The following is a 26442-nucleotide window of genomic DNA, read 5'->3' as shown; positions in this document are numbered from 1 at the left end:
ATGACTGGGTTACACGTCCACAGCAGGGTTGAAGAAGATGAGATGGTGAGTTCCACCTAGCGTATGACCAGAAAGTAGCTCACTAACAGCGGGATGGTCTGAGTGGTCTTCTTCTCTGGGAAGGCTGGTGGAGAGACGCTGATGCTGTGAAGGTGCTGAGATTGCCTCTGATGCCTGGAGAAAAGGATCACCATGTGTGCAATTGAATGCAGTGTCATTCCTATAATGAAGACATCCCTGCATAATGGCAGAGTGAAGAATACTTTTCTCCTGAAGGACTTCATGGGAGAAAGTGAATAGTATTTGCTGACCCTGAGTAGGCTGGTCTGGGTCACATTAGCAGAAGCCATAGTGAAGAATATTATGTTATGAATGAAAGACAAATTGACAGACCAGGAAAAAAAAAGATGACCCTGCTAATGTTATTTGTGAATTTGTGTTGAAGCCTTGCCAAACAGCAATTGCTGGGGTTGGTGGTGCCGGCCTGGTGTACACTCAGGAGACAGGTGTTAACAGACACACAGGCCCATCCTCACTCTGTTTAGACAAGGACTTACATTTGAACTCATTCCCTAAGTGCAGTGATTCAAGCATATCTGGGACCCAGCATCTACCACAGTGAAGAACATCAGTACATGAATGAAGGCCGAGTTACAGCTGATGAGGTCATGGGGCTTTGATTTCTGATCATGAAGGAATGTGAAGATGTTGAAGAACAGGTAAAAGGTATTGGCTAAAAGTCCAAAGGCAGGTTGGGGAAAAAGGTTTTTTGTATTTTGTTTTTGAGATGGAGTCTTGCTCTGTTGCCCAGGGTGGAGTGCAGTGGCACGATCTCAGCCTTCCAAAGTGCTGGGATTACAGGCGTAAGCCACCGTGTCTGACTGAAAAAAGGTATTTTTAAGTGTAACAGAAGCATTATGCTTAAAGTATGTTCATCTTAATAACAAGAAATGTGTTTCATGTATCTGGGAAAAAACAACAGATCTCGCATTATCAATGTTTGTTCTTTAGTGCTCCAAATAATTACCATGATCACTTTAATTTTACTTACTCCTTGGTTAACTCTGATTATCTCATATACATTCTGGATAATTTAGCCTTTTCACTTATTTCCACATCAAATAATATAAAATATCAACACATCCACAGAGTGTATAATTTCTAAACTTTTATTGTACCATCTGGGTTCCAAACTTTTTAATGTGAAAGCTCATTTTTCTATGCAGCTTCTGTCTAATGGATTGTATGTTCTCAGAACTTGTCAACAAAATATACCTCCCAGATAATCCAGCCTTCAAAATGTGCACAACACAATATCACATTTCCTAATGTGTTTCTATGGGTTCCCTACAGGTGATCTGTAGTGTTTTCCAAATATGTTCCTTAGTGGATTTTGGTTTTCTGAATTGAACTAGATCAAAAGCATTTTGGAAGTCAGAAAAATGTTACTTCTTTCAGACCTACGTAAGAGAAGTGCTCCATCCTCCAGAGGACACGTCTATGACACAGAACATGAGATACAGGGAGGAAACCTAGGTTGCTTATTACTTCCGCTCCCATCAATTTGTCCTGATGCATTATATTGAGAACAGAAGGACATCTCCATTCCAGCCACTGAGTTTTGTGTCTTTTAGTGAGTTTGTGCCTCTGTCTTGTCATCTTAAAATATGCTTCACATTTCCCACCCCTTAGATTTAACAGGGAGGCTGGAGGGATGGGAGTTGCACGGTGTTTCTTCTCTCACATGAAGGGCTCAGGTGGTCTGAAGTTGAATATTTCTCTTCTTCCCCACTGAAGACTAGAGCAGTCTGGTGATGGGTGTTTCCCTTAACTTAGGTCATATAAACTCTGGCAAAACCCCAGTAGGTTAGGCTTTGCTAAAATAGTTTTCTGATGACAGAGCTTGGTAAGAAGAATAGAATGTTCTAGGTGGCTTTTAGAATGGGTGCATTTCCTTTCCCTATGCCAGAAACAAGAGATTTTTCTCTCTCTACTCTAAGAATCTGGTAAGGCTTCTGAAGATAAAACTCTCAAAAGTGAGAAGGAGGAACTAAGACTGGCCTCCCTGGAGATTTTAACTCTCACACTTGTCCACTCTCAGGCTTCAGCAATTCCTCGATTACAGTGTAGGTTTCCTACCACAGTACTAACTGCTACTGAATTTTTTTCTTACAGGTTTCTCTTCTGGTGAGTCATGATTATCTTTATTCATATACCTTTCCATACAATTTGGGCAGCAGATGTTTAGCTCATGACCTCATTTTTCCTTTTTAAATTCTTTTCTTTTGAAACAGAGTCTCACTCTGTTGCCCAGATTGGAGTGCACTGGTGTGATCACAGCTCGCTTCAACCTCCACCTCCTGAGTTCAAGCAATTCTCATGCCTCAGCCTCCTGGGTAGCTGGGATTACAGGCACCCGCCACCATGCTCAGCTAATTTTTGTGTTTTTAGTAGAGACGGGGTTTCACCATGTTGTCAAGGCTTTTCTCCAACTCCCGACCTCAGGTGATCAGCCCATCTCAGCCTCCCAAAGTGCTGGGATTTGTACAGGCATGAGCCACCACGCCCAGCCTTTAATTTTGTTTTTAATTGACACAATACTTTTATATGTAGATGGGGTACAGTGTGAGCTTTAGATATGTGTTTATATATGTAATAATCAAATTAGGGGATTTAGCATATCCAACATCTCATTTATTATTTCTTTGTGGTGAGAACATTCAAAATTCTCTTTTCTAGCCATTTGAAATATTTTAGCCATTTGAAATATTCAATGCAAAACTGTTCACCATGGTCATCCTACTGTGCACTATAATATTTTCCTCCTATTAACTGTAACTTACTGCCCATTGACCATTTTCTCCTCATTTTGCACTCTTTTCCACACGCTAGTTTCTAGTAACCACCATGCTACTCTCTTCTCCTGTGAGATCAACTTTCTAGATTCTATATATTAGTGAGAATGTGCAGTATATTTTTTTCATGCCTGGATTATTTTTACTTAACACAATGTCCTCCAGGTTCATCCCTATTGCTGCAAAGGACAGAATTTTATCTTTTTAGGGCTGAATACTATTTCATTGTGTGTGTGTGTATGTGTGTGTGTATGTGTATAATGGTACATATACACAATGAAATATGATTGTGTATTTACATTATTGTGTAATATATCTATATTGTGTATATATATACAAGGAAATTATGTATACACACACACACACACACACACCCCACACTTGTAAAATACATTTATTTATTGAAGGACATCAGATGATTCCATGTCTTTGCTATTATGAATAGTACTGTGTACTATTGTAAATAGTATTGTAATAGTACTGTGATCTGTGATTAACATAAGCATGCATGTGTCTTTACAGTTGAATGATTTCTATTTTGGGGGTATGTACCAAATAATGGAATTGCTGGGTCAAATGGTAGTTTGGTTTTAAATTCTTTGAGAAATCTCCGGAGTACTTTCCACAGTGGCTAGGAAAATTTACATTCCCTCTAGCAGTGCATAAGCTTTCTCTTCACTACTCACCAGCATCTATTATTCTTTGCCTTTTTAATGTGGCTGCTGTGACTGGTGTGAGATGGGATCTCATAGTTTCGATTTGCATTTTTCTAATGATTGGTGATATTGAGCATTTTAATATGCTTGTTGGATGCATGTGTATCTTCTTTTGAGAAATGTATGTTCTTGTTCTTCTTTCATTTTTAATAAGATTTGTTTTTTGCTTGGTGAATTACAATTTTTTTAACAGATTGTACATATTAAACCTTTGCTGAAAAACGTAGTTTGCAAGCTTTTTGTTTTTTTTCTCATTCTGTTGGTTGTGTGTTTACTCTGTTGGTAGTTTCTTTTCCTGTGCTGAAGCTCTTTAGCTTAATCCGGTCTCATTTGTCAACTTCTTGTTGTTGTTTCAGTTGCTTTTAGAGTCTTGAAGTCTTTGCCAGGGCCAATGTACAGCATGGTATTTCCTAGGTTTTCTTCTAAGGTTTTTACACTTTTAGGTTTTATATTTAAATCTTTAATCCATCTTTAGTTAATTTTTGTGTATGGTATAAATGAAGTGTTTCAGCTTCAATCTTCTGCATATGACTAGCCAGTTATCCCGGCACTATTTATTGAATAGGGAGTCTTTTCCTTCCTTCCTTTTTTTTTTTTTTTTTTAAAGATGATGTTTGACTCTTATTGCCCAGGCTAGAGTGCAATGGTATCATCTCAGCTCACTGCAACTTCTGCCTTCCAGGTTCAAGTGATTCTCCTGCCTCAGCCTCCAGGGTAGCTGAGATTACAGGCACCCTCCACCACGCCTGGCTAATTTCTGTAATTTTAGTATAGATGGGGTTTTACCATATTGGCCAGGCTGGTCTCAACTCCTGACCTCAGGTGATCAGCCTGCCTTGGCCTCCCAAAGTGCTGGGATTACAGGCATGAGCCACCATGCCTGGTGGGGAGTCCTTTCCTTATTGTTTATTATTGTTGACTTTGTGAAAAATCAGATGGTTTTAGATGTGTGGCTTTATTTTTGGGTTCTCTAGCCTGTTCCTTTGGTCTGTGTATCTATTTTTGTACCAGTACCCATGCTCTTTTAGGTATTGTAGGCTTGTAGTATAGTTTGAAGTTGGGTAGTATGATGACTCCAGCTTTGTTCCTTTGCATAAAGTAGCTCTGAGTATTCAAGTTCTGTAAAACGTGGTGTTGGTAGTTTGATAGGAATAACATTGAATTCAAAAGTAAATTTCTTTTGGTAGTATGGCCATTTTAGCAGTATTGATTCTTCCTATCCATGAGCATGGAATGTTTTTCTATTTGTTTTTGTCATCTCTAATTTTTTTGTTAACAGTGGTTCATAATTGTCATTGTAGAGATCATTTACCTCCCTGGTTAGCTGTGTTTCCAGGTATTTTATTCATTTGGTGGGTATTGTGAATAGAATTGTATTTTCAATTGGATGTTATTGGTGTATAGAAATGTTACTAATTTTCATACATTTATTTTGTATGCTGAAACTTTACTGAAGTTCTTTTTCAGATCTAGGAGCCTTTGGGCAGAGACTGTGGGTTTTTCTAAGTATAGAGTTACATCATTTGTGAAATGAAATCATTTGACTTCCATTCTTCCTATTTGGATGCCTTTTATTTCTTTCCCCTGGCTGATTGCTTTGACTGGGACTTCCAGTATTTTATTTAATAGGAATAGTGAGAGTGGGTATCCTTGTTTTGTTCTGATTCTCAAAAGGAATATTTCAAGCTTTTGCCCTTTTAGTATGATCTTGACTGTGGGTTTGTTATAGACGGCTGTTTTTATCTTGAGGTACCTACCTTTGATGCCTAGTTTTTTAGGCTGTTTAACCATGCATCCCAGGAATAAAGCCTACCTGATCATGGTGGATTAGCTTTTCTGATGTGATGCTGGGTTCAGTTTGATACGTACATATAATAAATATAAATAATATAAATATATATAAATAAATATAAATGTATGTATAAATATATAAATATATATTTATATATTTGTGTGTGTGTGTGTGTGTGTATATATATATATATATTTTTTTTTTTTTTTTGAGATGGAGCTTCACTCTTGTTGCCCAGGCTGGAGTGCAATGGCGTGATCTCGGCTCACTGTAACCTCTGCCTCCTGTGTTCAAGGGATTCTCCTGTCTCAGCCTCCCGAGTAGCTGGGACTACAGCCCTGTGCCACCAAACCCAGCTAATTTTTTGTATTTTTAGTAGAAACGGAGTTTCACCATGTTAGCCAGACTGGTCTCGAACTCGTGACCTCAGGTGATCTGCCCACCTCTGCCTCCCAAAGTGCTGGGATTACAGGCATGAGCCATCGTGCCCAGCCCAATTTGCCTTTTTCTCCGCCCCCACCACCCCCCCCCACCCCCCGCCCCGTATCTGCTAGGTTTTGGTGTCAGAATGGTGCTGGCCTCATAGAATGAGTTAGGAAGAAGTCTCTCCTCCTCCTTTTTTTGGAATAGTTTCAGTAGAACTTCCAGCTCTTCTTTATTTGTCAGGTAGAATATGGCTGAGAATCCATCTTGTCCAGAGCTTTTTCTGGTAAAGTTTTTATTATTAATTCAATTTCAGAAGTCAGTATTGGTCTATTCAGGGTTTTAATTTCTTCCTGATTCAGTCCTGGGAGTTTACATGTTTCCAGGTATTTATCTATTTCTTCTGTGTTTTCTAGTTTGTGTGCATAAAGGTGTTCATAATAGTCTCTAATGGTTTCATGTATTTCTGTGGCATCAGTGATAATATTTCCTTTGTCACTTTTTATCATGTTTAGGTAGATCATCTTTTTTTCTTTAGTTAGCAGTCTATCAATCTTATTTATTCTTTCAGAAATAAGTTTTTTGTACAGTTTTTTTAATCTCCATTCAGTTCAGCTTTGATATTTCTTGTCTTCTAGATTTGGGGTTGATTTGCTGTTACATTTCTGTTTCCTCCAGATATTGCCTGGCACAATGGCTCACGCCTGTAATCCCAGCACTTTGAGAGGCCGAGGTGGGTGGATCACCTGAGGTCGGGAGTTCGAGACCAGCCTGACCAATATGGTGAAACCCTGTCACTACTAAAAATAAAATAATTAGTTGGGCATGGTGGCACACACCTGTAGTCTCAGTTAGGCTGAGACAGGAGAGTTGCTTGAACCTGGGAGATGGAGGTCGCAGTGAGCTGAGATTGCTCCACTGCACTCCAGCCTGTGCAACAGGGCAAGACCCTATCTCAAAAATAAATAAATAAAATAAAAAGATACAATGTTAGGTTCTTAATTTGGTATCTTTCTAACTTTTCAATGTGGGTGTTTAGTGCTACAAACTTTCCCTTCAACACTTTTTTTAAACCGTTCCTCAGTGGTTTAGGTATGTTATATCTTTGTTTCTATTAGTTTCACATAATTTACTGATTCCAGCTTTAATTTTATTCTTTACCCAAAAGTCATCCAGCAGCTGCTTATTTAATTTTTTACAAAATTGTATGGTTTTGAGAAATCTTCTTGGTATTGATATCTGTTGTTATTGCACTGTGCTCCGATAGATAGTGTGGTTGGTATGATTTTGATTCTTTAAAATATATTGCGAGTTGCCTTATGGCCAAGTGCGTGGTGGTCAATTGTAGAGTATGTGTCCCGTGCAGGTGAGAAGAATGTATATTCTGGTTTTGCTGGCTGGAGTGTTCTGTAGATGAGTATTAGGTCCATTTGGTTAAGTGTCAAATTTAGGTCCTAAATATCTTTGTAGGTGTTGTGCCTTGGTGATCTGTCCAGTACTTTCAGTGGGGTTTTCAAGTCTCACAGTGTAATTGTGTGGTTATCTAAGTCTCTTCATAAGTTTCTAGGAACTTGATTTATGAATCTGGGTGCTCTAGCATTGGGTGCATGTAATTAACATTTAGAATAGTTAAGTCTTCTTACTGAATTGAACCCCTTATTATGAAATCCCCTTGTCTTTTTTGATCATTGTTAATTTAAAGTCTGTTTTGTCTGAAAAAATAATAGCGACTTCTGCTCTTTTATGTTTTGTATTTGCTTGGTAGATCTTTCTCCATCTGTTTTCTTTGAGTCTGTGGATGTCCTTGCATGTGAGATAGGTGTCTTGAAGACAGCATGCAGTTGGGTCTTGCTTCTTTATTTAACTTGTCACTCTGTACCTTTTCAGTGGGGTATTTAGCACATTCTTTTTCGAGGTTAATATTGACATGTGCAGATTTGATCCTGACATTGTGTTGTTAGCTGTTTGTTATGTAAACTTGATTGTGTGTTTACATTATAGTGTAAATAGCCCATGTACTTCAGTGTGTTGTTTGTGGTGGCCAGTAATAGTCTTTCCTTTCCATGTTTACCATACCCTTAGGAATCACTTTTAAGACAGGTTTGGTGGTAATGAATTCCCTTAGCATTTGCTTGTCTGAAAGGATATCTTCTCTCTTTTGTTTATGAGGCTGAGTTTGGTGTGCTTAGATTCTTGGTTGGAGTTTGTTTTCTTTGAGAATGCTGAACATAGGCCCCCGCAATTGCTTTTGTCTTTGTATGGCTTCTGCTGGAAGGTCTGCGGATAGCCTAATGGAGTTCCCTTTATAAGTGACCTGCCCCTTGTCTCTAGCTGTGTTTAATACTTTTTCTTTCACATTGACCTTGGAGAATCTGATGATTATATGTCTTGGGGATGAATGGTTATCTTGTGTACTATCTCCCAGGGGTCCTCTGAATTTTCTGAATTTGAATTTCAACCTCTCTAGGAAAGTTAAGAAAATTATTTTGGACAGTATCCTAAAAAATGTTTTCCAAGTTATTTGTTCCTTCTTCCTTTCTTTTAGAGATGCCAATGAGTTGTAGATTTGGTATCTTCACATGATCCCATATTTCTTAAAGTTTTTATTCATGAAAAACAATCTTTTTCAGTTAGTTTTGTCTGACTGAATTAATTCAAAGAACTGGTCTTTGAGCTCTGAGATTCTTCCCTCAGCTTGGTCTCGTCTGGTGTTAATATTTCTGATTGTATTACAAAATTCTTTTTATGAGTTTTCCAGCTTTATCAGATCAATTTTGTTCATTTTTAAGAAGGCTGTTACATCTCTCATCTCTTGAATAGTTTTACTGAATTTTTTAGATTCCTTGAAATGGGTTTCAACTTTCTCCCGAATCTTGACAGTCTTCATTGGCATCCAGGCTCTGAATTCTCTGTCATTTCAGCAGTTTTATGCTGGTCCCCCACTTGAATACTAGCCATAGGTCCTGGGTTGGCTCTCCCATCCCGTAGCCCTGTGCACCATAGCTCTGGGGTGAACTCAGGCTTTTCATTTTCTCCACAGCTTGGGAGCAGCAGGGTTGGGGATCTTAGCAATGGCAATGGCAGACAGCCTTTCACTTGTCTCTTGGGCTGCCACCTCAGAGACATGCAGAACTGCTGCCAATCAGAATGATCAGTGGGAAATGGAGCAGCTGCATTGTGGGCCTAAGCTGGGACCCGTGCCTGGTTAAGAGCAGGAGATTTGGGGCCAACAGGGAAGAGAGACTGGAATTCCCTCCATATGGTGGCTGTGGCCTGCTGCAGGTGTGAGCAAAGCACTGAGGCACTTTGTTTCTTCCCCAACCTGAGGGCAGCAAGGGCAGTATCACTGCAGCAGTAATGGCAGAAGGGCTGTCAGTTGCCTCCGGGAACTCCACCCCAGAGAGACACAGAGCCACTGCCAGTGAGAATGTTCTGCCAAGGGTGAGGTGGCCAAACTGTGGGCTTAAACCTGGGGCTCCTTCTGGTGAAGAGCAGGAAGCTGGAAGCTCACAGAGAAGAGAAACTGGAATTTTCTCCTTCTGGTGGCTGTGGCATGCTGGAGGTGCTGGCAAAGCAATCAGGGTCTTTATTCTTTGCCCAGACCAAGGGCAGCATTGGTGGTACTGCTACAGTGGCAATGGCAGAGAGCCTGTGGGTTACCCCTGAAAGCTCCATCTCAGAGAGATGCAGAGATGCCACTGCCTGAAGCAGTTCATCAGGGTGGGGGTGCAGGATGGCTGTGCTAGGGGCCCAGGTCAGGAGACCCTCCCCAGTGAGGCATAATAGAGAGGGGGACCAACGTGGAAACAGCTTGTGCACTTTCTGTAAGGCAGCTGTGGTGTGCTAGAAGCCTGTGATAGTTCTTGGGTTCTTCGTTCCCTCCCTAGCTTCAGAGAGATAGAGGTGCAGGGGCCATGGCAATTGCAGAAACAGCAGACCTGACAGGTACCTCTGGGAGGTCTGTCTGCAGAGTTGCAGTTAGCCTGAGTGCTCAGGCAGGGGGTAAGTGGCTACACTGAGGCCCAGGCCAGTGGGCATTACCAGGCGAGGTGTAGTGGAGGTGAGGCCTCTACAGGAGGTAGAGTGGAGACAGGAGGTGAGTCTCTGTGCTCCTCAGCACTGTAGATATGGCCCCTATCCTGGGAGCATGTGACCGAGTCTGGTCTCTTCTGGTGGCAGAGCTATAGCAGCTGGCACTGTGGTGCTCAGGGGTCCAGCGTCCTTAGGGTTCCATGTGGGCCTGACTGGAGGCTTTTACCAGACTCCATGCAGCTCTCTGTGTCAGTTGGGGAGCTCTGTGGGGAGGGTGTTGGAGGATTTTCTGTGCCCAGGATTTCAAAAGTTGATGGCAGAAGGGTGAGTCAGCAGTGGCCCTTGCTTACTCACCATTTGCCTGCCGTGGGGAGACCCCTGGGCTCCACGCCGATTCTGGATGGGTGGCTTTTCTGTCTCACTCCTCTCTGCTCTCTGTGGGTCACGTTTCTTCCTCGATGAATTCCCCATTTTAAAACAACTTTACATATTTGTGGAGTATAAGTGCGGTTTTGTTACATGCATAGACTGCATAGTGCTGTCAAGGTTCATCTATAGCACTATCAGAATTTTCTTTAAGAAAAACTTACAGGGATGAGGTCTTGCTATTTTGCCCAGGCTGGTCTGCAACTCCGGGGCTCAGATGTTCTGCCTGCTTCGGCCTCCCAAAGTGCTGAGATTACAGGATTAAGACACTGAACCTGGCCAGAATCATTGTTTACTTTATACAGCTGAATAATATTCCATGTATGTGTGTGTATCACATTTTGCTTATCCATTTGCCTATTGATGGGCCTTAGGGTTGGTTGTACCTTTTGGCCACTGTGAATAATGTTGCTATGAACATGAATGTACAAATACCTGTTTGAGTCTTTTCTCTCAGTTCTTTTGGGTATATACCCTGAAAGGGAGTTGTTGGATTGTGTGATAATTCTGTGCTTAATGTTTTAAGGAGCTGCCAAACCATTTTCCACAGGGGCTGCAGCAGTTTATGTTCTGAAGAGCGGTGCATACAGGTTCCAGTTTTCTGATATCCTTGCTGACAGTTCATATTTTCTGTTTATGTGTTGAATATTGATAGTGTTTGAAATTCATTTGAGGGTCGTTGTTGTTACCGAAATATTACAAAACGTTTTGTGCTGTAATATAAATCATCTTACTTGTTTCTAGATGACTGTGATCTGTTTTCTCAGTAAGAAGGGAAACGTGTCTCCCCCCAGCCTCTGTCCACTGCACCCACCCTTCGCTGTGTCAGGATGTGCAAGGGAGAGAGGGAGCTTGGCAGCTCTGTCCCACGTTGGTCTGTGATAGTCCATCTATCTCTCCTCCTCCTCCTCCTTGGGAGAAATTTCACTGATTCTGAGTGCCATCTGCATTTATTTTGGGTGTGAGATTAACCCAATTTTATTGAAATAACACTAGATACAAAGTTATGGAATAGATTCTCTATGTGATGAGAGTTTTAGGCAAATCGCATACTTAGTTTTTGAGTCTTGTTTTTTCTCGTAGGCAAAAAAAAAACCCAGTAAATTAGACAGCCAGTGGGAGATCCTCAGAACTCTGAATGTGGGATTGGAACACCAGATTTTTACCACTCACTTTCTTATTACTTGTCTTGCACAAAGATCACAGCCCAAGTAACAATGTCCACGCTGGCCGTTGAAGATGAGGAGTCCTCAGCAGGATGGTGGTGACATTCCTCATGTCAGCTCTTGAGTCCATGGTGAGACCTTCTCTTCTGACATTCCATAGTTGGGTAGAACTAGCTGTAGATAAAGTTGATTTGTTTTTGTAGAAGATATAATTTTATGGGTTTTTTTTGTTTACTTTTAAGGAGTAGTTTTTCTTTTCTTGAATAGTAGTTTTGCCTTTCAAATCACATTACCATGCTTCAGAGTGTTTAATTTTTACATTGCATCTCAAATAATTTTCTACCATTATTTTAGGCAATCATTTGTTTTGCAGGTGTTAACTTTGAAATTATATCTAATATTTGTGGTTACTCAGAATGAGTTTGTATAGTAGAGTATGGTACTGGAGTTTTGTTGTATCTGTATGTAGATTTCCAGAATTTGGGGTCATGATGGCATCTTTACTATTGTGTATCTATATTTCTTCCGCTTACACATTCACTATTGCGTTAACCACTTCTTTCTAAATTGTTTAGTGTTAGCTGTTTATGTGTGTATGTGTGTGTGTGTGTGTGTTTTTAGATGGAGTCTCACTGTGTCACCCAGGGTGGAGTGCAGTGGTGCGATCTTAGCTCACTGCAACCTCCACCTCCCAGGCTCAAGTGATTCTCCTGACAGCCTTCTAGTAGCTGGAACTGCAGACATGCACCACCGTACTCAGCTAATTTTTGTATTTTTGCTAAAGATGGGGTTTCACAATGTTGGCAAGGCTTGTCTTGAACTCCTGAGCTCAAGTGATCTGTCTGCCTTGGCCTCCCAAATGGCTGGGATTGAAGGTGAGAACCACTGCACCTGGCCACCTCTTTACTTTAAAAAAAGCCTATCATCTGCATAATTACAGTGAAATATTGAGTACTGATTATGTAGTTTTGTATTTTTATATTACTATCATGGCAGTTATACAATTAATTTATATTTTTATGGGTATATGGCTGGAACTAGTATTTATTATAAAAAGTATCAGGCTTAGGTATTTTCTATTTTTTTTGTTTTTACTTTTTTTTTTTTTTGAGAAAGGGTCTTACTCTATTGTCCAGATTGAAATGCAGTGGTGTTATCATGGCTCACTGCAGCCTGGACATCCTGGGTTCAAGTCTTCCCACCTCTGCCTCAGAGTAGCGGGGACTGTAGGCATGTCCTATCACATCTGGCTGCTTTGTTTTGCTTTTTAATGGGGATGAGGTCTTAATATACTGCCCAGGCTGGTCTCTAACTTGAGCTCAATCAGTTCCGCCTCTGCCTTTCAAAGTCCTGGGATTACAGGCATGAGCCACTGTTCCTGGCCTATCTAATTTTTAAGCTTTTTTAATAGAAACAGGGTTTCTTTATGTTGCCCAGGTTTGTCTTAAACTCCTGGGCTCAAGCAGTTGTCCTGCCTTGGCTTCCCAAAGTGTTGAGATTACAGGTGTGAGCCACCATGCACGGCCTTAGGTATTTTCTGACATATTAAATGTAAACATTTTAAGCAGGAGGAGCTATGCATTTTCCTCCTCTTAAGTGGTTGAAAAGTATTAGGTGGTGCTTAAACTCACAGCTCTGTGTGACATAGTTTGTGGGTGCTTTTTTTTTTTCTTTCATTTTTTTGAGACGGGATCTGACTCTTTCCGAATGGAGGGCAGTGGCATGATCATAGCTCAGTGCATCCTTGACCTCTTGGGTTCAAGTGACCTTCCTGCCTCAGTCTCCCAAAGTGCTCAGATTATAGGCTTGATTAACTGTGCTTGACCATCTTTTTTGTTTTCTTATTAGAGCATTAAAAGAAAGTTTTAAAAACTTTATAAAATTATCTCCCTAAAGAAATTTCAGAATGGTTATTAATCCATTGTTGTTTTATGAATGACTTGTTTCTTCCTTGATATCATAAAATCAGCCAAACTTTGTGACTGTAAATGTTAAATAAAAATTTGGAGATGAAATGCGGTTCTGTTGATAATAAAATCATTTTTTAAAATATTGATCTCTGCAAAGAGTACCATAGGGCCACGTAAGACCCAGTCACTTCCTTAGAATTTCTTTACAGTTCCCTCATCTTTGGCATAGTCATTCCACTATTCTCAGCCTTTATTTCTTCCTCCCCAGCATTAGTAAGACTATTTCTTCTCCTATTTCTACTTGTATATTACACACTATAAGTAAAGGTGTAGAAACTGCTGAGCTCTTCACTGGCTTGAAGTGAGTGCTTCACTGGCTTGAGTGCTAAACAGATCCAGGCTGATTTTATCTCTTCCTTGGCTGGTAGACTTCCTTTAGCTAATCTGTGGATAGTACATGAATCTTGCTTTACTCTTTCACAAACATTGCCATTGTTAACAGGATTGTTTTAAGAGTGCGAATAGTGAAGCAAGAATGTACCCTCATTTACTGCAAGGTAAGTAAATAATAGTTCCTTACAGGAGAGTAGCCACAGCACATGTCATGTAAGTGCAATGGAAGGAAATTACCGTAGCCCATCATTCTTCACTCTGGGGCAACTGTCGGGCCACCTGCAGGTCAGAAGTTCTCTACCATGGCTTTATTATAGCTCAAAAGATTTCTAATCCCCTCACTAACTGCTAAATTAGTTACCGAAGATAACATTTTAAAGCAATATTATGCAGAAATAATCTCCATTTAAAAAATTAAAGGGCAATTATTGTACAAATCAAAAACAAATAGTGGAAAGCTTATAGTTTTCAACAATTGATACTGAGAAAATAGGCTATTTGGTAAAAAGTAAAAATTTTGGTAAAAACAAGCTTCAACAGTCTTCATTGTGTAATGAGTTAAATTCTAGATGAGCAAAAATAGTTTTACTGAGACAAATTTTAAAACCAAAACAAAATATATGTAATTATTATGTAATTATTTAATTCCATAAATGGCTTCTCTATGCCTGAAATAAGTGATGTATATTTATGGGTTAGTCAGAGATACACTAACACATTTGATAAATAGACAAAGGATATGGTAATTTGCAGAAAATTATGCTACGATGTTCTTTAATTTTGACACCAATCAGTGGAGTATGTTTATTATACTAAGATACCCTTTATCAAGATATCTGGAAAAGTCACATGGTAACATTTGCTGGGATATTACAAACATTATTAGAAAGCAAATTTTAGTGGATTTTGAGTGTTTGGAATATTGACTCTCAGTGGTTGTTTTTTTTTTATTTTTATTTTTTAGTTATACAACTAATTATATACTTATTTATTTTATTATTATACTTTAAGTTTGAGGGTACATATGCACAACATGCAGGTTTGTTACACATATACACATGTGCCGTGTTGGTGTGCTGCACCCATTAACTCGTCATTTACATTAGGTGTATCTCCTAAAGCTATCCCTCCCCCCATCCCCTCGCCACAATAGGACCCGGTGTGAGATGCTCCCCTTCCTGTGTCCAAGTGAATCTCATTGTTCATTTCCCACCTGTGAGTTGGAACATGCGGTATTTGGTTTTCTGTTCTTCCGATAGTTTGCTGAGAATTATGGTTTCCAGCTGCATCCATGTCCCTACAAAGGACACGAACTCATCCTTTTTTATGGCTGCATAGTATTCCATGGTGTATATGTGCCACATTTTCTTAATCCAGTCTGTCACTGATGGACATTTGGGTTGATTCCAAGTCTTTGCTATTGTGAATAGTGCCACAATAAACATACATGTGCATGTGTCTTTATAGCAGCATGACTTATAATCCTTTGGGTATATACACAGTAATGGGATGGCTGGGTCATATGGTATTTCTAGTTCTAGATCCTTGAGGAATCACCACACTGTTTTACACAATGGTTGAACTAGTTTACAGTCCCACCAACAGTGTAAAAGTGCTCCTATTTCTCCACATCCTCTCCAGCACCTGTTGTTTCCTGATTTTTTAATGATTGCCATTCTTACTGGTGTGAGATGGTATCTCATTGTGGTTTTGATTTGCATTTCTCTAATGGCAAGTGACGATGAGCATTTTTTCATGTGTCTGTTGCCTATATGAATGTCTTCTTTTGAGAAGTGTCTGTTCATATCTTTTGCCCACTTTTTGATGGGGTTGTTTGTTTTCTTCTTGTAAATTTGATTGAGTTCTTTATAGGTTCTGGATATTAGCCCTTTGTCAAATGAGTAGATTGCAAAAATTTTCTCCCATTCTGTAGGTTGCCTGTTCACTCTGATGGTAGTTTCTTTTGCTGTGCAGAAGCTCTTTAGTTTAATTAGATCCCATTTGTCAATTTTGGCTTTTGTTGCCATTGCTTTTGGTGTTTTAGACATGAAGTCCTTGCCCATGCCTATGTCCTGAATGGTATTACCTAGGTTTTCTTCTAGGGTTTTTATGGTTTTAAGTCTCACATTTAAGTCTCTAATCTATCTTGAATTAATTTTCATATAAGGAGTAAGGAAAGAATCTAGTTTCAGCTTTCTACTTATGGCTAGCCAATTTTCCCAGCACCATTTATTAAATAGGGAATCCTTTCCCAATTTCTTGGTTTTGTCAGATTTGTCAAAGATCATATGGCTGTAGATGTGTGGTATTATTTCTGAGGGCTCTGTTCTATTCCATTGGTCTATATCTCTGTTTTGGTACCAGTACCATGGTGTTTTGGTTACTGTAGTCTTGTAGTATAGTTTGAAGTCATGATGCCTCCAGCTTTGTTCTTTTGGCTTAGGATTGCCTTGGCAATGCGGGCTCTTTTTTGGTTCCATATGAACTTTAAAGCAGTTTTTTTCCAATTCTGTGAAGAAAGTCATTGATAGCTTAATGGGAATGGCATTGAATCTATAAATTACCTGGGCAGTATGGCCATTTTCACAATATTGATTCTTCCTATCCATGAACATGGTGTGTTCTTCCATTTGTTTGTGTCCTCTTTTATTTCACTGAGCAGTGGTTTGTAGTTCTCCTTGAAGAGGTCCTTCACATCCTTGTAGGTTGGATTCCTAGGTATTTTATTCTCTTTGAAGCTATTGTGAATGGGAGTTCATTCATGATTTGGCTCTCTGTCTGTTGCTGGTGTATAAGAATGCTTGTGATTTTTACACATTGATTTTGTGTCCTGAGACTTTGCTGAAGTTGCTTATCAGCTTAATGAGGTTTTGGGCTGAGACGATGGGGTTTTCTAATTATACAATCATGTCATCTGCAAACAGGGACAATTTGACTTCTTCTTTTCCTAACTGAATACCCTTTATTTCTTTCTTTTGCCTGATTGCTCTAGCCAGAACTTCCAACACTATGTTGAATAGGAGTGGTGAGAGAGGGCATCCCTGTCTTGTGCCAGTTTTCAAAGGGAATGCTTCCAGTTTTTGCCTATTCAGTATGATATAGGCTGTGGGTTTGTCACAAATAGCTCTTATTATTTTGAAATACGTTTCATCAATACCAAATTTATTGAGAGTTTTTAACATGAAAGGCTGTTGAATTTTGTCAAAGGCCTTTTCTGCATCTATTGAGATAATCATGTGGTTTTTGTCTTTGGTTCTGTTTATATGTTGGATTACGTTTATTGATTTGCGTATGTTGAACCAGCCTTGCATCCCAGGGATGAAGCCCACTTGATCATGGTGGATAAGCTTTTTGATGTGCTGCTGGATTCGGTTTGCCAGTATTTTATTGAGGATTTTTACATCGATGTTCTTCAGAGATATTGGTCTAAAATTCTCTTTTTTGGTTGTATCTCTGTCAGGCTTTGGTATCAGGATGATGCTGGCCTCATAAAATGAGTTAGGAAGGATACCCTCTTTTTCTATTGATTGGAATAGTTTCAGAAGGAATGGTACCAACTCCTCGTACCTCTGTTAGAATTTGACTGTGAATCCATCTGGTCCTGGACTTTTTTTGGTTGGTAGGCTATTAATTATTGCCTCAATTTCAGAGCCTGCTATTGGTCCTTGGTGCAGCTGCGTCCTGTTCAGCACTTTGCCTGTTCATCCATACCTGCCTCCCATTCCTGGGTGCTGTTATTGACAGTGGTCTCCAGCAAGCCTGCTTGAGAATCTGACCTGTAATAGATTACAAGGGATTTGTGCATTTTTTTCTTATAAATTTTGTGTTGTCTTTTGTTTAAAATCAGGCAGAAATCTATTTAGAAAGAGTGATAACTTAAAAAATGGTATTACTTTTTTTTTTTTTTTTTTTTTTTTTTGGAGACAGAATCTTGCACTGTCACCCAGGCTAGAGTGCATTGGCATGATCTCGACTCACTGCAACCTCTGCCTCCCAGGTTCAAGCAATTCTCCTGACTCAGCCTCCCAAGTAGCTGGGATTACAGGCATGAGTCACTACATCTGGCCTTTATTTATTTATTTATTTATTTATTTATTATTATTTTGCTTTTTTTTTTTTTTTTTTTTTTTTTGAGATGGAGTCGTGCTCTGTTGCCCAGGCTGGAGTGCAGTGGCACGATCTCAGCTCACTGCAGGCTCTGCCTTCTGGGTTTACGCCATTCTCCTGCCTCAGCCTTCCGAGTAGCTGGGACTACAGGTGCCCGCCACCACGCCCAGCTAATTTTTTGTATTTTTAGTAGAGACAGATTTCACCGTGGTCTTGATCTCCTGACCTCATGCTCCACCCGCCTCAGCCTCCCAAAGTGCTGGGACTTCCGGCATGAGGCTTTCTGCCGAGGCTTGTGTTAGATTTTTTAATTCATCTAGCAGAAATGGTGCTTTTAAAAATGTCTGCCTTTAATATAATGTTTAAGCTGTTCTTATTGTAGTTTAAAGAACTGGCCAAGTTTAAGGTGAAAGTGACCTGCATCACATTTCAGCACATTATAAAGAGGAACTGAAGGACAGAGGACACAAGTTTTTTTCAATACCAGAAAGAATTTTCAAATAGACTTTGTAAAATATTGTAAGCATTGTATTTTTATCATTTTTATTTCATTAATTTTAAACCTAAATTTTTATAGATAAGACTAGTCATATTTTCTTCTAAAGCAGAAAGAAGTTTAAACTGTGTGTGTGTGTGTATGTGTGTGTACATATATATATATATATATATATTTTTTTTTTTTTAGATGGAGTCTCATTCTGTTGTCTAGGCTGAAGTGCAGTGGTGAGGTCTCAGCTCACTGCAACCTCTGTTTCCTGAGTTCAAGCAAATCCCCTGCCTCAGCCTCCTGAGTAGCTGGGATTACAGGCACGTGGCACCACACCCAGCTAATTTTGTTTTTCTTTTGTATTTTTAGTAGAGATGGGTTTTCACCATGTTGGTCAAGCTGGTATTGAACTCCTGACTTCAAATGATCCACTCACCTCGGCCTCTCAAAGTGCTGGGATTACAGGTGTGAACCACTGTGCACAGCCTAAACTATGAATGATTTTCTGAAATGTTTGTGAAGACATTTCACAATGCTCAAAAGGAATCACTGAGGTGGTAATATGTCAGGGTAGATACTGAAGAATTGAGGAAAATGGCAGGTGTTTATTGTGCGGGGCTCCTTGCTTGACTTCCCTCTGGATTGATGAGACACATGAGAGAGAAAGTAATGAAGGTCGGGAAATTGTGAATAGATTAAAAGTTCTTACTCAGATAAGGAGTTCTAAATAAAGATGGTGAACTGAAAACAAGAAATTCACTGCGCAAATGAGTTTAAGCATGGTACAGAATTAAACAGTTCTGAACTCACTGAGTGGAATCACCTTATCTGAATCTTCAGTGGGTTTTGTAATCCTCATTTAAAGCAGTGAGCTTATTTGACACTGGAACACAGTATTTACTATAGGGTGTTAACACTTACGGCCTTTCACAGTATGACAGGTTTCATATCTGTATGTAACCTAACACTGTCGGTAGGTTTCATGTTAACTGAGTGATACAGCATTTTCTTAAAAACACTGAAAGGGAACAAAAAAAGGCGGGGCATCTATAGGCACAGAATACATATAGGCATAACTCATTTTTTTGAGCCCTGCAGATACTGCAGTTTTTACAAATTAAAGATTTGTGGCAATCTTGTGTCAAGCAAGTCTGTGGTGCCATTTTTCCAACAACACGCACTCACTTTGGTTCTCGGTGTCACATTTGGTTACTCTTAGAATATTTCAGACTTTTTCATGATTATTATATGTGACCTCAGGTGACCTGAGATCAGTGAGCTTCAATGTAACTGTTGAATTTGTTTTGGACTCCCTGAACGCACCCATATAAGATGGCAAACCTCATTGGCAAATGTTGTGTGCTCTGACTGCTCCACCAATCAGGTGGTTTCCCATCGCTTCCTCTCCTGAGGCCTCCCTAGTCCCTGAGACACAATATTGAAATGAGGCCAGTTAATAGCCCTCCAGTGGCCTCTAAGTGTTCCTGTAAAAGAGAGTTGCAGTCTGCTCACTTTAAATCAAAAGATAAAAATGATGAAGCTTAGTGAGGAAGACATTTTGGCAGCTGAAAGCTAGGCCAGTTTGCCAGGTGGTGAATGCATAGGAAAAGTTATCAAAGGAAATGAGAAGTGCTGCTCCAGTGAACCCACAGATGATAAAAAAGCAAAACAGCCTTATTGCTGATAGAGAAACTTTGGTCTGGAGAGAAGATCAAACCAGTCACAACATTCCAGTAAGTCAAAGCTTAATCCAGAACAAGGCCCTAACTCTTCAATTCTGTGATGGCCGAGAGGAAGTGAGTAAGCTGCAAAAGAAAAGCTGAAAGCTAGCAGAGGTTGGCACATGAGATTTAAAGAAAGACACAGTCTCTGTAATATAAAAGTGCAAAGTGAAGCAGCAAGTGCTTGGTGTAAGAACTGTGAGTTCTTCAGAAGATCTCTCTAAGATAATTCATGAAGATGGCTACACTCAAAAAACAGATTTTTAATGTAGGCAAAACAGCCTTACATGCCATCTAGGACTGCTAGCTAGAGAAAATTCTATTACTGGCTTCAAGGCTTCAAAGGACAGGCTGAGACTCTTGTTAGGGGCTAATGCAGCTGGTGACTTTAATTGAAGCCATTGGTCATTTACTATTCCAAAAATTCTAGTGCCCTTAGCTATGCTAAATCTGCTCTGCATGTGCTCTTATCAGTGGCACAATAAAGCCTGGATGACGGCACATCTCTTTATAGCATTGTTCACTGAATATTTTAAGCCTACTTTTGAGACCGACTGCCCAGAAAAAAAAAGTTCTTTTCAAAATATTACTGCTCATTAACACTGCACCCAGTCCCTCAGAGCCCTGAAGGAGGTGTACAAAGACATGGGTGTCGTTTGCATGCCTGCTAATGCAACATCCATTCTGCAGCCCATGGATCTAGGAGTAATTTCAAGTCTTATGATTATTATTTTTTTCTTTTTTGAGAAAGTCAGCTCACTGTTGCTCAGGTTTGAGTGTAGTGGCACAATCATAGTTCACTGCAGGCTCAATCTTCTCAGGCTCAGGTGATCCTCCCACTTCAGCCTGCTGAATAGCTGGGACCACAGGTGGTGCACCAGCACGCCTGGCTAATTTTCGTGGGGTTTTTTGTAGAGATATTTTGTTTCCATGTTGCCTAGGCTGGTTTCAAACTTCTGGGCTCAAGCAGTCGGCTCACCTCGGCCTTCTTCGGTGCTTGGGATTACAGGTGTGAGCCACTGCACTCAGCCTACAAGTTTTATTCTTTAGGAAGCATATTTTGTAGGTCAGGCGCAGTGTCTCATACCTGTAATCCCAGCAATTTGAGAGGCCAAGGCAGGCAGATCACGAGGTCAGGAGATCGAGACCAGCCTGGTCATCATGGTGAAACCCCATCTTTACTAAAAACACAAAAATTAACTGGGTGTGGTGGTGTGCACCTGTAATCCCAGTTATTTGGGTGTCTGAGGCAGGAGAATCACTTGAACCAGGGAGGCGGAGGTTCCAGAGAGCCGAGATCGCACCACTGCACTCCAGCCTGGCAACAGAGCAAGACTCCGTCTCAAAAAAAGAAAGAAATACATTTTGTAAGGCCATAGCTGCCAGAGATAGTGATTCCTCTGAAGGATCTGGGCAAAGTAAATCAGAAACCTTCTGGGAAGGATTTACTGTTCTAGGTGTCATTAAGAACATTTTTGATTCACGAGAAGAGAACAAAATATCATTAACAGGACTGGAAAAAGTTGATTCCATCTTTCATTGGTGAGTTTAAGGGGTTCAAGATTTTAGTGGAGGAAAGAACTGCAGATGTGGTGGAAATAGCAAGTGAACTAGAATTAGAAGTGGAGCCTGCTGGCTGGACACAGCGGCTCATGCTTATAATTCCAGGAGTTTGGGAGGCCGAGGTGGGCGGATCACCTGAGGTTGGGAGTTTGAGACCAGCCTGACCAACATGGAGAAAGCCCATCTCTACTAAAAATACAAAATTAGCCAGGCATGGTGGTGCATACCTGTAATCCCAGCTACTTTTGAGGCTGGGGCAGGAGAATCACTTGAACCCAGTGGGTGGAGGTTGTAATGAGCCGAGATCCTATCATTGCAATCCAACCTGGGCAACAAGAGTGAAATTCTGTCTCAAAAAAAAAGAGTGGAGCCTGCAGAGGGGTCTGAACTGCTGCAGTTTGATGATCAAATGTGAACAGATAAGGAGTTGCTTCTTACAGTGAGCAAAGAAAGGGGTCTCTGAAATGAAATCTACTCCTTGTGAAAATGTCGTGAATATTGTTGAAATGACAAAAGATTTAGAATATTCCATAAATTTACTTCATAAAGCAAAGGCAGGCTTTTGTAAGATTGACTCCGATTTGGAAAGAAGTTCCACTGTGTATAAAATGGTATCCAATAGCATCATACCTCCCAGAGATCTTTTGTGAAAGAAAGATTCAACATAACTTTTAAATGCATTGGGAAACGAAGACATTTGTGTAACTTCACTTTATACTTCCATGATTGTGGTGGTCTGGAATGAACCTACAGTATCTCCCACAGATGTCTATATGCCACTAAGGTTTAAACTTAAATTTCTGTCGTCAGATTAGATTCAATTCGTGATAAATTGAGCAGATTACTAGTGTATTAAAAATTTTTTCAATTCACTATTTGCCAATTCCTATTCTGTGTAGCATTTTTTGCCAATTCCTATTCTGTGTAGCATTTTTAGTTTCTTAAAAAAGCTATCCTTGCCACTGTAACCCTCCCCTCACCACCTGTGATACAATCTTCCAAGCTTTATGGTAGTAACCTATTTTTTAAATTTTGCCAATATTATAATTTTGAGAAATGTGAAGTCCGTGACTGTGTGTGTCTTTATACTAATAATGCTATTTTGATTGTGTATGTATCACCTGCCCTCTGACCCACAAATCCCACAGTCTCGCAGGCAGCTGTGCTTGCTCTCCCCTTCCTGTGCTCCATGGTTATACATGGTTCTCCATTGGTTAGAACTAAGCATTAGGGGAGTTGTTCTCGTTGCGAGTTGTAGTCCTGGTCTATTGGTATTTGTAATTTGTTTACATTGCTACTAATTTGATAGCATGAAGAATGGTTTTTGTACCTAATTCTCAAGTACCTTTTATTTATTTGCAATAGTGTTCTTCTGAAACATGATCAATAGGTTCATGAGGAAGTTGTAGAAATTCTTCAGGAGAATTCTGAGCCCTTCTCTGGGATTTAGTGAAGTGCTATTGAATAGAACTAAATATAATGTGAGTCATTCACATGATTTACAGCTTTCTAGTTATAATATTATGATATACAGGGAAACAAGTGAAAATCATTTTAGTGGCAATACTTTAAAATATTTCAATGTATAATCAATATGGATATTATTGATGGGATATTTGGAATACATTTTGTGCTGAGTTTTCAAAAGTCAGTGTCTGTTGTTCACTTACAGAACATCTGAATTTGGACTGGCCACATTTCAAGTGTCACGCATGTCTAGTGGTGGTTGTGTTGGACTTTGTAAACCTAGAATTTTTTTCTTGATGATAGTCTTCCCATATTTAAGTTTATAGCCAATAAATTACTCTTATGTTAGGTTTTTATTTTAAAAGCTCCCTTTAAAATCTTCCCCTTGCTTTTTTTTTTTTTTAAACACAGGGTCTCTTTCTGTGACCCAGGCTGGAGTGTAGTGGTATAATTATAGCTCATTGTAACCTTAAATTTCTGGACTCAAGCAATCCTCTTGTTTCAACCTCCAGAGTAGTGAGGACTACAGATACGCACCACCACACCTGATTTTATTTGTCTTTTTATGTAGGGATAGGTTGTTTCTATGTTGCTCAAGCTGGTCTTAAAATCCTGGGCTCAAGGAATTCTACTTCAGCCTCCCAAAGTGGTGGGATTATAAGTGTGGGCCACCTCATTTTACTTATGTTTTGTTTGTAAAACAGATCACAAATATTGGAACACAGGAAATACTATTTTTATTAAAAGCCAAATAAATGCTAAGAGAATAGATATGCACCTTAATATTTTTTACAGGTGTTGAAGAAGAAGAAAAGGTTGCAGAGATGCATAAAATGAAGTCTACAACCCAGGCGAATCAGATGAGTGTAGAAGCTGTAGAAATGGCAACACTCAGAAAAAAGAGTTGAGGACGATTTCTGCTTTTGCTATCTTAAAGGCAATTTTATAAAAGATACATGATATAATAGAGTTTGCTAATGTTATGCCATTGACTTAACAGTCATATAACACACATTTTCACAAAATGAATGGATGAGGAATAACCTTACTTTTTCCACTTCTAGTTAGGAGGAACCCAAGAAATACGCCACAGTAGGACCATCTTAAAGACAATAATGCAAGAAATCAGACATTTCTCTCCCTTTTGTGTGGTTTTAAAAGTCATATATTTAGTATACTTTTCTTTTTAGCCCTTTGGATCGGTGTCAGGTTTAGAACTTCTTACATGTGAATAGGGTGCTGTAGTAGTAAGTAATTTTAAAATCACATATTACAAATGATCATGTATGTCTTTATTAAGCCACAATAAGGTAGTGATGGTTTTGTTTTTTAATCTTACAATTTAATGACATTTATCTGCTTTTCACCTGCCCCAGGGGAAGCTTTACAAAACCCCACAGAGGTGCCTGTACCATTTGAGAAGATGCTACAAGACCAGTCAGCTTTGATAGGATGGGGCTTCCAGATGGTTTTGCCTTTAAACACCTTGAGAATTGTGATCTTGCAACCCTGAAATGGATTTTGCAGAACACAGTCGGGATTTCATTTATTATCCTTAGATATTTATATAAACCAAGAAGAGTTCATTGAGCTGAGAAAGTAGAGACTTGTTTTTTGTTTTCAGATCAGCTGCTTGTTTCCTATGTAAGGTCATAGATCTGCCCCACTTCCAAGCATTATGAGTAGGATTAATTGACCTCATGTCACTGAATAGGCATGGTGTTTTTGGGCACAGGTTTGGGTGTTCATGCACATGAACACACACATTTTGTTTTCTGTTAACCTTTGTTTTATTCTCATTGTAGTGAAAAGATTAATTTTTAGCAGCTTTATTGAGGTATAATTGATGCATCATGAAAATCACCCATCTGAAGTATTTAATTCACTGATGGTAAATTTACAGTCTTAAAGTTTTTAAAAAATGATTTTACAACCATCCTCACAATCTAATTTTAGGATGCTTTTATTACCCCTGTCTCTGAATTATGATACAGAAATTGAATATATAGTGTGTTTCTATTGAAATTAGTTTTTTTTCACTGAGCGTAATTCACCTCAGGCTCATTGGACTTGTTGCGTGTATCAGTAGCTCCTTTTTATTGCTGAGCATTAAATATTCTATGAACATACCACCTGTTTATCTCATCATCACTTGATGATTCTGTTGTTTTCATTTTTTGCTGTTATGAATAATACTGCAGTGACCATACTTGAGCAAGTTCTTGTCTGGACATATACCTGAATATCTCTTGTATGTATACCTAGGAGTATAATTACCAGGAATAGGGTACATTTGCACTGAACTTTTGAGAAGCTGACTAGTTGTTTTCCCAGGTGGCTGTACCATTTTATATTCCAGCAGCACATTATGAGCGTTCAGATTCTCCACGTCACTGCCAACTTACTGTCTTCTTGATGTTAGCCATCGTAATAGGTGTGAAGTGGTATCTCATTTTGGTATTTTTTTCTTTTGTTTTATATTTCTCCAGTGACTCTTGATGTTGTGTTACCTTTCACTTTTTCTTTTTTAAACAGGGTCTCACTCTGTCACTCAGGTTAGAGTCCAGTGGCATGATCTGGGCTCAGTGCAGCCTCAACCTTCCCGGCTCAGGTGATCCCCCTGCCTCAGGTCTTGAGTAGCTGGGACTACAGATGTGTGCCATCATACCTGGCTAATTTTTGAAAAAAAAATTTTTTTTTTTTAGAGATGGGGTTTCCTCAACGTTGCCCAGGCTGGTGTCATACTCCTGGGCTCAAGCAATCCACCTGCCTAGGCTTCCCAAAGTGCTTGGATTACAGGTTTGTGTTATCTTTCAGTGTGCTTATTGGTCATTTACGTATATTTTTTGGAGTAATGTCTATTTAGATCCTCTTCCCATTTTAAAATTGGGTATATCTTTTTATTATTGAGTCAGAAGAGTGTTTTACATGGTCTCGATATAAGTCCCTAATTGATTGATGATTTAAAAAAAAAAAAATGTGTGTGTGAGACAGGATGTCACTCTTTCATGCAGGCTGTGGTGTAGGATTTGGGAATATTTTCTCCAATTCTAATAATTCTACATTATTCTTAATATATAAGTTGTCTTCTCTCTTTCTTGGTAGTATCGTTTTGAGGCAGAAAAGTTTTTAATTTTGAGAGAAACCAGATTATTCTCTTGGCACTTGTGCCTTTGACTTCACTTTTTTTTTTTTTTTTTTTTTCCTGAGACGGATCTCGCTCTGTCACCCAGGCTGGAGTGCAGTGGCGTGATCTTGGCTCACTGCAACCTCCGCCTCCTGGGTTCAAGCAATTCTCCTGCCTCATCCTCCCAAGTGTCTGGGACTACAGGCACGTGTCTCTATGCCCGGCTAAATTTTTGTATTTTTAGTAGAGATGGGGTT

The 26442-nt window shown here is 39.5% G+C and overlaps 1 pseudogene; it reads left to right on the top strand.

Moving 5' to 3' along the window:
* Positions 1 to 24648, top strand: LOC119621431 (general transcription factor II-I-like; annotated as a pseudogene).
* Positions 24649 to 26442: the final 1794 nt, after the last annotated feature.

This window comes from Chlorocebus sabaeus, chromosome 2 (assembly GCF_047675955.1).
Source record: "Chlorocebus sabaeus isolate Y175 chromosome 2, mChlSab1.0.hap1, whole genome shotgun sequence".
Taxonomy (NCBI): Eukaryota; Metazoa; Chordata; class Mammalia; order Primates; family Cercopithecidae; genus Chlorocebus; species Chlorocebus sabaeus.
Note: the sequence above shows the minus strand (reverse complement) of the source record. Positions and strands in the feature narration are given on the sequence as shown.